The following is an 11774-nucleotide window of genomic DNA, read 5'->3' as shown; positions in this document are numbered from 1 at the left end:
AAATACTTGTACATCTATTCGGCGCAGTAAAGACTGCAAAGAAACACGACGAAACACGCATTACGTGTGCTGAAGCCAAACGGGAAGTGGACCGGAAACAGGCATGGCGGTGAACAGTGTTTACTTCCGGTCATGTCCCCGAAGCGGCCTTCAAAGTAAAGGCTATATAATACTTTCGTCATATATTATATAACATATTATATTGTGTTTTAACTAATGTGTTATGTAATAGTAGTACCTCTATTCGGCGCAGTATAGATGATTCTGTATTGTCTTGTAAATATGACCAAAAAAATAATAATAAAATAATAATTTAACGACTCTGAATGAGTCTGTATACAACTTATTAATCATTGTATTGTTTATTATTGTATCACTTGTTTTTTTATGATTTTTTATTTATTGTGTTCATATGTATTGCATATATTCTAGTGTGTCAAATGCTGTTTTTTTTAAATGTATTTATTTATTTCTCAGCATTAGTGCAGAGGTTCTCTGTGTAAACCGGCTTCTCTCGCTTTATAAATATCTCCTTGTTTGCTTTCTGGCTCACATCACTGTCATATATGTTCTCTTCACAAATGAATGCATTGAATAAGTGCTGCCGTCATAACAAAGCAAAGGCCGGTGACAGTTGAATGACTCCATTACAGAACATTTACTGAATATCCGTCACAATAAATGTCACCTGACCGCACACAGACGTCAGCAGCTCAGACCTGACACCAGGTGGCGCCGTGGTACAGTCGGATAGGAGCTGAGTCACTTCTTCAAGCTCCACTGAGGCATTTATGTTATGAAAAGGTTTCTGATTATCAGTGTTTTATTACCTGCTAATGACGACGTGCTTCTTCACAGCTCGCCCTTCAGACATCAGAGCGGACGTAACGACAGCTGGTATTGCTCTCTTTTGTCCAGAAAGCTTAACTGGGTGTTTTTTAATATATTAACAAAACAAAAGTTAAAAGCTGTTTAACTAACTCTAGCATGGCTGCTGCTGTATCTGACCTTGACCTTTGACCTCTCTGTAGGAAACATCCCACGATACTGTCATAATTATAACTTTTTATCTCATAATTATGACTTTTAGTTATTTATTTTTGACGTTAACAGGCTTCCATAGCTTTTCTTCCGCTTTGCAAGATAAAAAAACGCTGAATCGGCACATTTGAACGTGACGCTCTTCACGTCACTGAAGTGCTCTGAGAGGAAAACGAGGGATGATCTTCTCCGTCAGCTCAGGCTCAGTCCTCCAGCTGCAGGTGGAAGCCTTCAGGTGAAGCGCTCGTCCTCCTCATGAGCGCCTCGTAGGACTGTTTGTCTCCCATGAATGAGTCGCCGACATGAAGACGTAAACGAGGGATGAATCAGCTCTCTGTGATATTTACAGGTGGAAGGAGGGAGGAGGAGGCAGAGAGACATTATTACCCTAAGTGAAATAGATCCTGACATCTGGGCGTCCAAGGGCCTCTCTCTCTCTATCTCTCTCTCTCTCTCTCTCTCTTTCTCTCTCTCTTTCTCTCTCTCTCTCTCTTTGTAATTACAGGACATAATGGCGGTGCAGTCGGCTCGTAATCTCCCATTATAATCAGTCTCGGCTGCCTCCACTCGCTCTCCACCACGGATTCTAATTCAATATAAATGTAAATGACTGGAGGGAGAGAGAGAGAGAGAGAGAGAGAGAGAGAGAGAGAGAGAGAGAGAGAGAGAGAGAGAGAGAGAGAGAGAGAGAGAGAGGATCAGATCAGTATGGTGAGTAAATGTTGAGTCTGATCTCACACAAATCCCAACTTATATTTACTAGAAGTCGTGTGCATACGTCTTAATACTAATAATATTAATAATACTAATAATAATAATATCACTGATAATTTCAAGATTGTTATGTGTAAAATTAAGTTAGCTTGGCCTTCATATGTAGTATATGTGACCTGTAGTGGAGCTTTACTTTTGTATTAATGTTTGTTTTTATTGTTGTGTGAAAAAAAACAGTTTAGTCTCATGAATCTCACAACGAATCTCATTAAAAATCCTGCCGAGTGAGTAATATTAACTGAGAAAAGCCAATTATTCTTCCATAATTAATTTGTTTTAATATTGCATTCTGGAACGAAGCCCTCGTTCTGTCATGTGGGCTTTGACAGAAGATGATATCGAGTTCGTTTAGGATTCAAATGGCAGCTTTGAAACCTGCAAAGTAACCGTGAACAACCTCCTCGCAGCTTCAGTCTGCGGTGAGGAACGAGCCAATATGTTACCAAACTATCGCAATTCATAATTCAAAATGCAGCGTAATTAACTTTTTTCTCCGGAGCCTTAATGTGGTTCCAAATTAAATAAGTGGAGAGAGAGGAAGGAGGGGAATTAATCTAGGAGACGAGGGAGCAAGAGTCAGAGTAAGGAGTAGGAGACAGCGAGCAGTGGTGGTAAAGAGAGAGAGAACAGATAAGAAAAGACAAAAAAAGTGTAATTAAAGTACAATATGATGACTTGTTAATCTGATTATTTAACTTTTAATTGAAGCCCAAACATGACATCGTTCCGTCACCTAACTTGGTGGTTTAGTTGCCCAACGCCGTTTGTTTTTGTAAGGCAACTTCGTCCCGAAAAAGAAGAAGTTGTGCGGAGTGACACAGGAAGAAACACAACAACCTCACACTGCCGGCTCGTCTGTCCATCAGCATGCAGGCGATCCCTCCAACGCGACCCGAGGCCGGACCAGAGGGACGGTGACTCAGCGGCAGACACACACTCCCTCCGGACTAAATTAAGGTGACTCTCCTCCGACATGCCGACTCACTGCAAACACACACACACACACACACACACACACAGGAGAGACAGTCACACAACATGGACTGCACTAACTAACTGAAAAAAGAGACATCCAACCACGTCAGGACTTATAATCCAAGTAGATACCAAAAAAAACCTGCAGTGACATCTTATGTCCAATTGGGATAAAGCAGACAGACAGAGAGAGAGAGAGAGAGAGAGAGAGAGAGAGAGAGAGAGAGAGAGAGAGAGAGAGAGGACAGTGATCTGGAGTCTAACGCTGTCTGATTTGGAGGCTTGCCAACTAGGGGAAAACTGTCAGACACTGGCAGGAAGCTGCTGATTAATCTGAGCAGTGATGGAGTGTGTGTGTGTGTGTGTGTGTGTGTGTAAGGAAGAGAGAGTGAGAGGAAGGCAGTAAAATATGACAAGGTGTGACTAAAAGGACAAAGAGGGAGGGAGAGATATTCAGTGTTATTTTGTAGACAGTTTGTATCTTTTTTTTAAAATCATTTTTTCATCCCACTGATTCTGCAGCGCCGCTCATCTAACATTCATGCCGATGAAGCAAATTAAATAGAAATTGAACCGAGAGCGCGGAGAACAGGAGCGAAAAAAGGATGAATTAATTAAGGACGGAGGAGACGGGGGAGAGGAGGACAGAGGGAGAAGGAAGGTGTGAGACGATGAAAGAGCGAGGAAGCTAAAAGTGGACGATATCTGTTGAGGAAAGGACGCGAGAGAGACAGGAAGTCTGCTCTGCCAGCCCCCAAGCAAACACTCACTTTCACGATCAACTTTAAATAAATGAATAAATAAATAATTTGCACTCCCCCGGCGCCGACGTTGGATTTTGTTGAGTGACAGGTGGCGAGCTAGCTGCGGCGGCGGCGCTCAAAGGGACGCTGTGGACGTTTTAATGGACGCCAGCGTTCATTCGGGGTTAACGAAGCGTCCAATCAGGTCCAAAGTCCTCGTGTCAGGTGGTGCAGACGTCCGCCTCGAGACGCGAGGAGACGAGGTGACTCTCGATGCTTCCTTCCCTGCGACCTCACGCTTCAAACTGCGACGCTCGAGGTCGCCCTCTAGTGTCGGTTCTCACTCGTGAAATGCGTACCGTAAAAGTCGGGATATAAGCCGCTACTGCCTTTGGTGGTTGTTTTTCTGCTAGCTCCCCGCTGTAGCTAGCTAGCGCTGCTGCTAGCTCCCTGCAGCCCAAGTTGGGCGTCAAGCTGGGGCTGGTCCTTGCAGCGCTAGCTAGCTACAGCGAGGAGCTAGCAGCAGCGCTAGCTAGCTACAGCGGGGAGCTAGCAGAAAAACAACCACCAAAGGCAGTAGCGGCTTATATCCCGACTTTCACGGTGTGTTTTTTATTAAATAAAATTCCCTCGCAGGTTGATTGTAGGTTCACTAGTTCCACTTTGTCAAGAAAAGATTGTGTTTATGGTTGAAATCAGTAAGTATTGTGTATGTTGGTAAAATTTGTCAACGTTAGCTTCACACATGGAGGTCAGAGATCAGAAAAAACATCTGGTTTAAAGGTCACAAAACTACATTATAACCTTTTTTCAACCTTTATTACGTCCTCGTACGATAACGACGTAACAGGTCCTTTAACAATGACTCCCAAGATGCACCCTGTCTGGAGGGGTGGAGTCAAACAAACACAGGACTTTCACCCAGGAGAGCCAGCAGAGTGAATACAAAATACAAACTGGGCTTTTTTGTTTTGTCTTCAATCTTTTTCTAGATTGCTTCTCATCAGATTCACTCACGCTCTTACATTTGGCCGACAGAAAGACAAACAGAAGCTTTTTTCTTCTCCATATATATATATATATATATATATATATATATATATATATATATATATATATATATATATATATATATATTTCATATTTATATGTGAAACGCAGGGAGAGGAATTCATCGCCTGTTCTCTCACAGGAATGTGTTTCTTTCCCTTCGCCGGTCATCATCTCATCTCATTTGTTTCCTCTCTCTGAATATCACATCCAGACAAACACAGAACCGCTTTGAAATGACGCGGCAGCCGCCGCCGGCGACCCGAGAACATTTGCCATTCAGATTAAAATCACCCTCGCGGAGCGGAGGGCAAAGAAACGGTTTAAATATTAAATATTAAATATCCAAAAGTCCAAAAAAAGGTGACCCTGGATGATTGGGCTTCACGTCAACAGAACGTTCACTTTAATTACTTGTTCAAAGTGCACGATGCGTTCACTTACCCTCGTGTTTCCGCGCGCCGATGCCGAGTCCGGCCTCTTCAAATCACATTGCAAACACACCTGAGCCGTCTCACCTGAAAAACACTCTTCCTCCTCTTCCTCCTCCTCTCTTGCTTTGATGATTGAAAAGCCCCCACGAGTCTGCAGGATGGGAGGCCATTTTGGATCCAGGAAAAGGGCCCCGGACGCCATTACAGCTCATTTAAAGTGAAAGATGGAGGTGTTTTGGTTCTTCTTTATTTGGCCCCGGGGTGCTGAGGGCCTCCTCTGACTGAAGTCCTTGTTTGTTTTTATTGCACTATTTTTTGTTTCCTAAAAATGTCTTATTCAGCGTTTGGTTGCACTTAGCTCCGCCCTCCTGTGTCACTTCTGGTTGCAAATCCAAGATGGCGACGGCAGCGATGGGTGACGTCACAGCCGGTTCCTCATTTGTAGATCGTGTCACAAACATTTCAGGATTTCAAGTGTGTGCTCATTCAAAACCTGTGTGTGTGTGTGTGTGTGTGTGTGTCCAATCAGCTGTGTGAGGTAAACACGCCCCCTTTCCCCGTCTCCCCTCCTGATTGGCTGCCTCGGCGTCAGGCCTCCTGCCGCCTCATTGGACGCAGCGCGCCAGGGGGCGGCAGTTTGTGGCTGTTGCTAGGATCCTGTTGCCATGGGTTCCCGGGCTGTTGCTAGGAGACATGCGATGCATTATGGATGGTTGGGTTTTTTAAATTTATTTTTTTACACGCGGAGCGAATCTGAAATGCTGATGACTGACCTCTCTCTCTCTCTCTCTCTCTCTCTCTCTCTCTCTCTCTCTCTCTCTCTCTCTCTCTGTCTCTCTCTCTCTCTCTCTCTCTCTCTCTCTCTCTCTCTCTCTCTCTCTCTGTCTCTCTCTCTCTCATGTCGTTAACATGTCAGTTTGGTTGTGTGTAAACATCCTAAAAGGTAATTAAACATATAAATATAGAAATACATATGAATATAAATATACAAAGACATATAAATATAAAAACATATAAATATAGAGAAGACATAAAGTCCATCAGGCGTATCAGCGTCGTGAACATTCTCAACTCTTTGGTTGTGAACGCAGCTTAACGGTTGTATAGAAGTCGCCGACAGCTTTCAAAGGATTTAGACGACCAACAACGTCGTTCACAGGAAACTCCTCGTGAGGTTCAGGAGATGAATATTAAATTATTTGAGCTGCCAGATCTCACCTGCACCTTGTTCAGCGTCGCTTCCAGTCCTGCGTGCGGCCACAGGTGAGTCCCTGTCTCTCTAACACACACACACACACACACACACACACACACACACACACACACACACACACACACACACACACACACACACACACACACTTCCACGAGGACCAGGAGCCACTCAGTCCAGCTCTTATCTTTGAAAATTGCTCAAGTCTGCACATCAAAAACACCTACTGCAGTCTTTGATTCCCCGAGAAGGCAGACAGACACGTGTCTGTGTGTGTGTGTGTGTGTGTGTGTGTCTGTGTGTGTGTGTGTGTGTGTGTGGTTGTGTGTGTGGTTGTGTGTGTGCGCCTCGTATAGAGACACAGGAAGGAAGCCGGTGTGTTTCCGTGCTTGATTGCCTCAGTGGGAAGTATGTCAGCTAGTGTGTGCAGACTTGTGAGAATTAGGATTTCGCAAGATGCTGGGACAAGTGTGTGTGCGTGTGTGTGCGTGTGCGTGTGTGTGCGTGTGTGTGTGTGTGTGTGTGTGTGTGTGTGTGTGAGATCTGTGACGAGCCAACTGTGACAGGCTCTAATAGCTCTGGAACGCATCCGTCTGAACACGCCGCTGCTCGTTGTGTGTGTTTTATTTATTTTCATCTCTCTCTCCGTTATCACCTCGAGTCGTCTTCTTCCTTTCCGGCTCGCCGCCGCTCTCCTCCGCCGCCGCCGCCGCCGCCGCCGCCGCCGCCGCCGCCGCCGGAGCGAGACGGATACAGGAGGAAGTTGGCCGGAGGAACGGCATCGAGCTCAGACCTTTAGCCAACAGGAGGTGCGGCGCCGCGTTGGCGCGTGACAGTAGATTTGAGCCGCTCCATGAATCGAGGAGGTCTCGAACACCCGGCGTCACACTCGCAACCTCTGAGCCGCCCCAGATGTTACCTGAGGGAACACGGGGGAATCAGCATGTGCCCTCGAGTCAGAGCTGACTTTCCCCCACATTTACCGTACAAAGTCGCGTTATGAGCCGCTACTGCCTTCGGTGGTTGTCTTCGCTAGCTCCCCGCCGTAGCCAGCTAGCGCTGCTGCTAGCTCCCCGCCGTAGCCAGCTAGCGCTGCTGCTAGCTCCCCGCCGTAGCCAGCTAGCGCTGCTGCTATCTGCCCACTAGCTCCCCGCTGTAGCTCGTCCTTCCTTTGAAACTGTTCACGTGCACAATTTTCTGTCCAAGTTTTTTCGTTCATGAAGGAAGATGATGTCCCCGTTGTTATACTGATAGTTCAGACATTTTTTGGGATGCATATTCTGAGAGAGAGAGAGAGAGAGAGAGAGAGAGAGAGAGAGAGAGAGAGAGAGAGAGAGAGAGAGAGAGAGAGTACCCTCATGGGTCCTGATTAGCTGGTTTCACTTAGCTGCTCCATAATAAATATCCCGGCCTGCAGGAGGGCTGACTGCAGGTTTTAAGGCCGCCATCGCAACTCCAAACAGAATCCAAACCGAGCATCACATTTACATTCGACTGGGAGGAAGACGAGGAGGAGGAGGAGGAGGAAGATGAGGAGAAGGAGGAGGAGGAGGCCTGACTCTTTCCTCAGATGTGCATAAAGACTGATTTCTGTCGGTGCAGTTTCTACTCAAAGCGTTGCTGGTTGCTGGTTGCTGCTTTTCACTCCGGACGGGAGATCTGAGGCTGCAGAGAGCGAAGAAGAAAACACGCCGCGATCAAAAGAACTTCGCCTCAGAACTCGGGACGTCCCGCTCGCTCTGACTCAGGAAGTCAGACGAGCTTCTCAAACCTCAGGTTCCTGAATTCGGACCCGGCACCAAACGCCAGTTACAGCAGCTTTCACACACAGATGTTGCTCTCTTTCCCAGACCAAAGAAGAACTAAACAAGATGCATTCATGATGCAAACTAAAAGAGAAATAACACAAAACACATGTGCAACACATGCAAAGGACTCTTCCTCATCGTCTTCCTCCTTCTCAGTCGCGGCATCATCCTGTTGATCCTCCGACCGGCAGCCGCACGTCATTTGTAATTATGCAAAACAGTCTTTTTCCCGTCGTCTCGCTCAGGAAAAAGCAATTTTTCTATGCAAATGGTTCGATTCCCTCGCCTGCCGGACGGCGAGCTGATGCTGAGTGACGGGCGCGGTGGGTATCGGGGTCGCGGCGCCGCGTGACATCGCCGAAAAACGATCAACTGAAATGCCAGAAGGGTCCTCGCGGCGGGCGGGAAGGCAGCAACCGGACGCGGCGAAGACGAGCGGAGATCTGCGGGTTCCTTTTCAATTTAATCGTTTAGTTTAGTTTGATTCCCTTCCAGTCGGGTCGAGACGCTTCATCTGAAACGTGAACGTGGAAACGATCTTAATCGAGTTTAAAGACGAGTTGGAGATTTGGGTTTGAAATCGTTTAATAAACCGCACTCGCTCAAAATGCTATGTAAAAAAGCTACATAAAAAAGCTACGTAAAAAAGCTACATAAAAAGCTACGTAAATAAGCTACGTAAAAAAAGCTACGTAAATAAGCTACGTAAAAAAAGCTACGTAAAAAAGCTACGTAAAAAGCTACATAAAAAAGCTACATAAATAAGCTACGTAAAAAAGCCGCGATAAAAAAGCTACGTAAAAAAAGCTACGTAAAAAAGCTACATAAAAAAGCTACGTAAAAAAGCCGCGATAAAAAAGCGAAATAAAAAAGCTACGTAGAAAAGCTACGTAAAAAAGCTACGTAAAAAAGCTACGTAAAAATTCTACGTAAAAAAGTCAGGTAAAAAAAACAAGGTGGACCTAAGTGACCGTCGACATGGACACGGGTCTCCTGGGTGAAAGTCCTGTGCTTTATTTGACTGCCATAAAGCCGTCATGTGACCTTTTAGCCCCGCCCCCTGCTGCTCGTGGTTCCCAGTCGGCGATATTGCAGCTGTGTTTTTTTTTAACGACCGAGTTTTATTTTACGTCGGATAAATAATCCGTGACTCTCTGACATCCTGACATTTCAGATGCCAGACGAGCGCCGCGGTCCTACGAGGGAAACACAAACCGCTAATAAAAACAACACAAATATCTCAAACTGCATTTCATGAAAAAAAGCCCCAGCATCCTCCTGTGAATCACGACGAGGCGTCTTCCTCCCGGTCGGCTCATTAGCGGCGAAACGGCCAAAAGCTACTTTTCTATATATTGTTTTTACAAATAACAATGATTTAGAAACCTCGTTAGCCACCCGGAGAACGACTGGCGCCGTCGCACTGCAGGCGGGATGACGCTGGTGATGATGATGTCATCGCGGCGTGCTCGGCCTCTTGTTTGGGTGTAAATAATAAAGTAGAGTCCTGAGGCTCTCGCTGCACAGCGCTGCTGTCTGGAGCCACTGGAGGCCATTATGGGTTTTTTCTCCGTTCTCTTTCTCTTTCTATTGAAAGTTTCTCTCAGTCATTTATTCGCTGAATGAGTTTCATGACCTCTCAGGCCCTTGAAAACCTGTTAAAATCCCCATTGTGCAATTTAAAATATGCCCATGTGTCAAAGGGAATATAAACATACCACTTCTTTTTATTTTTCTGCAAATACGTGTGTTGATTATTTTATTCTCCGGCATTAGAAACTAAATTACATCGCAGAAATAATGTGAGATGAAGCCCCCAAAACGCCCCCAAAACGTTCCCGCTTCACTGGATCAACGTCCAACTTGAATTGAAGATAAGATTGAACATTAATTATTAATTAATTAATTAATTACAGCCACAACCGAATACTAGATGTTTGTCTTTCAATAAAATTCCTGCAAAACGATGTCACGGCTCAGTAAAACAGATTGTAAAAAGGCTAAAGGGCAGCTATATATATATATATATATATATATATATATATATATATATATATATATATATATATATATATATATATATATATATGCTGGGATGTTGATGAGGGTATTGGGAGCAGGTGCAGATGGTTTGAAGGTCAGGTGATGTGGAGATAACCGCCGTACAGAAGAGGTTAGCGACATGAGGGACGGGATATAAATTAGCATTCTTGCTACGTGAGGACGTAGCATCGCTCGCTACATCTGCTGTTCTGCCTCATGGCATCAAGCCCTGTTTAGGAAATACAAATGGTTAATATACTCATACTAACTTCTGATTATCTTCTCAAACATGAGGCCTATTTGCATATTTTAAAGAGGTATAATATGCAGAAAACCCTCTGAAACATTGATAACAAGTTCATATATGTGTTACTGGTATTGTGGTTTATGATAGTGCACAGAAAAGGAAAATAAAATATATTTTGCACAAGAATTATTATTAAAAGTTGTATTTTTATCATAACTATATTGGCTATAGTTGAATTGCATATATATAACATATTATATGCTAAGAGTATATGTGTGAAGTTTGGTTTGGATCAGTTGATTGAGTGAAGTTAAGTATTTTTAATAACTATCCACCTTCGTTGCTGGTTTCCATTGTTTCCATTGACTTCCATTGACTTCCATTGTTTCCATTGACTTCCATTGTTTCCATTGACTTCCATTGTTTCCATTGACTTCCATACATTATGAGCAGACCCTTTAATTCTCCTACATACAATTAAATCTTACATTCTGGATGTAATTATATTCTGACGATGACTAATCCACTGATAGATTTATTAAATCATTTTTAATCCTCTGGACCTTTATGAATGGAAATAAATGGCTTCCTGGAATAAGAGTAAAATATTGTCTGTTCCACAGAAAGTGAGAGGAACACAGTCGGAGGATTTAGTTTGAAGTGCAAAATAAAAATCACCGTTGATTTCCTTTAATGCGTCTTTTAAATTTGGGTAAAAAGGTAAAACATGATTGTGAAGTTTTTCATCATCAGTGAAGGAGTCAGGATGCTTCACGCTGCCGCTTGCACAATGAGACTTTATTCACAAGTTGTTTACACCAATAGAACAATAGATCTCTTCTGTTGTTTGTTTGTCGGGTTTATGTACAGACTTGATGCAGCAGACGCAGAGAGAACAGCAGCAATGTGACGCCGAGCATCTTCACGGCAAAGTAACAGAACGTTTTTCCTCACATGAAATGAAAACAATTAAATAAAGATGGCCGCTAGATCGTTTGAATTCTCTTTCCATGCAGCTTCACGTCGTTGTGAGATCCCGCGAGCTGCTTGGAGGAGCGTCTTCCTGCAGGAGAAGAGTTCGGTTTCCAGCGACACGACGCCGGCTTGCTGCATGTTGCATCAGACGCTGCAGCAGCTCCGCCCACAGCATCCGCTGGCTTTTTTTGTTTTTTCCCGCATATTTTAAAGTCCTCGGAGCTCAATGCATGATTGTTATGAAGTGGAGGTGTGTGTGGCTGCTGAAGCGCACACACACACACACACACACACACACACACACACACACACACGTGCTGAATAAGAAGCCGTGCACTAGTAGCAGAGTGTACACACGCCTGATTATTGGTGATTCAAATAAATTTAACTAATTTAAAAATGAGTTCATTTTACAGAAGCTACGAGCTGATTTTCCCAACAAGCATCTATTAAGAGGTTGTTTCCATTGTT

This window comes from Clinocottus analis, unplaced genomic scaffold (genome assembly GCF_023055335.1).
Source record: "Clinocottus analis isolate CAN_PGR_092001 unplaced genomic scaffold, fCliAna1.0.p SCAF_11, whole genome shotgun sequence".
Lineage (NCBI taxonomy): Eukaryota > Metazoa > Chordata > Actinopteri > Perciformes > Cottidae > Clinocottus > Clinocottus analis.
This window is presented reverse-complemented; position numbering follows the sequence as displayed.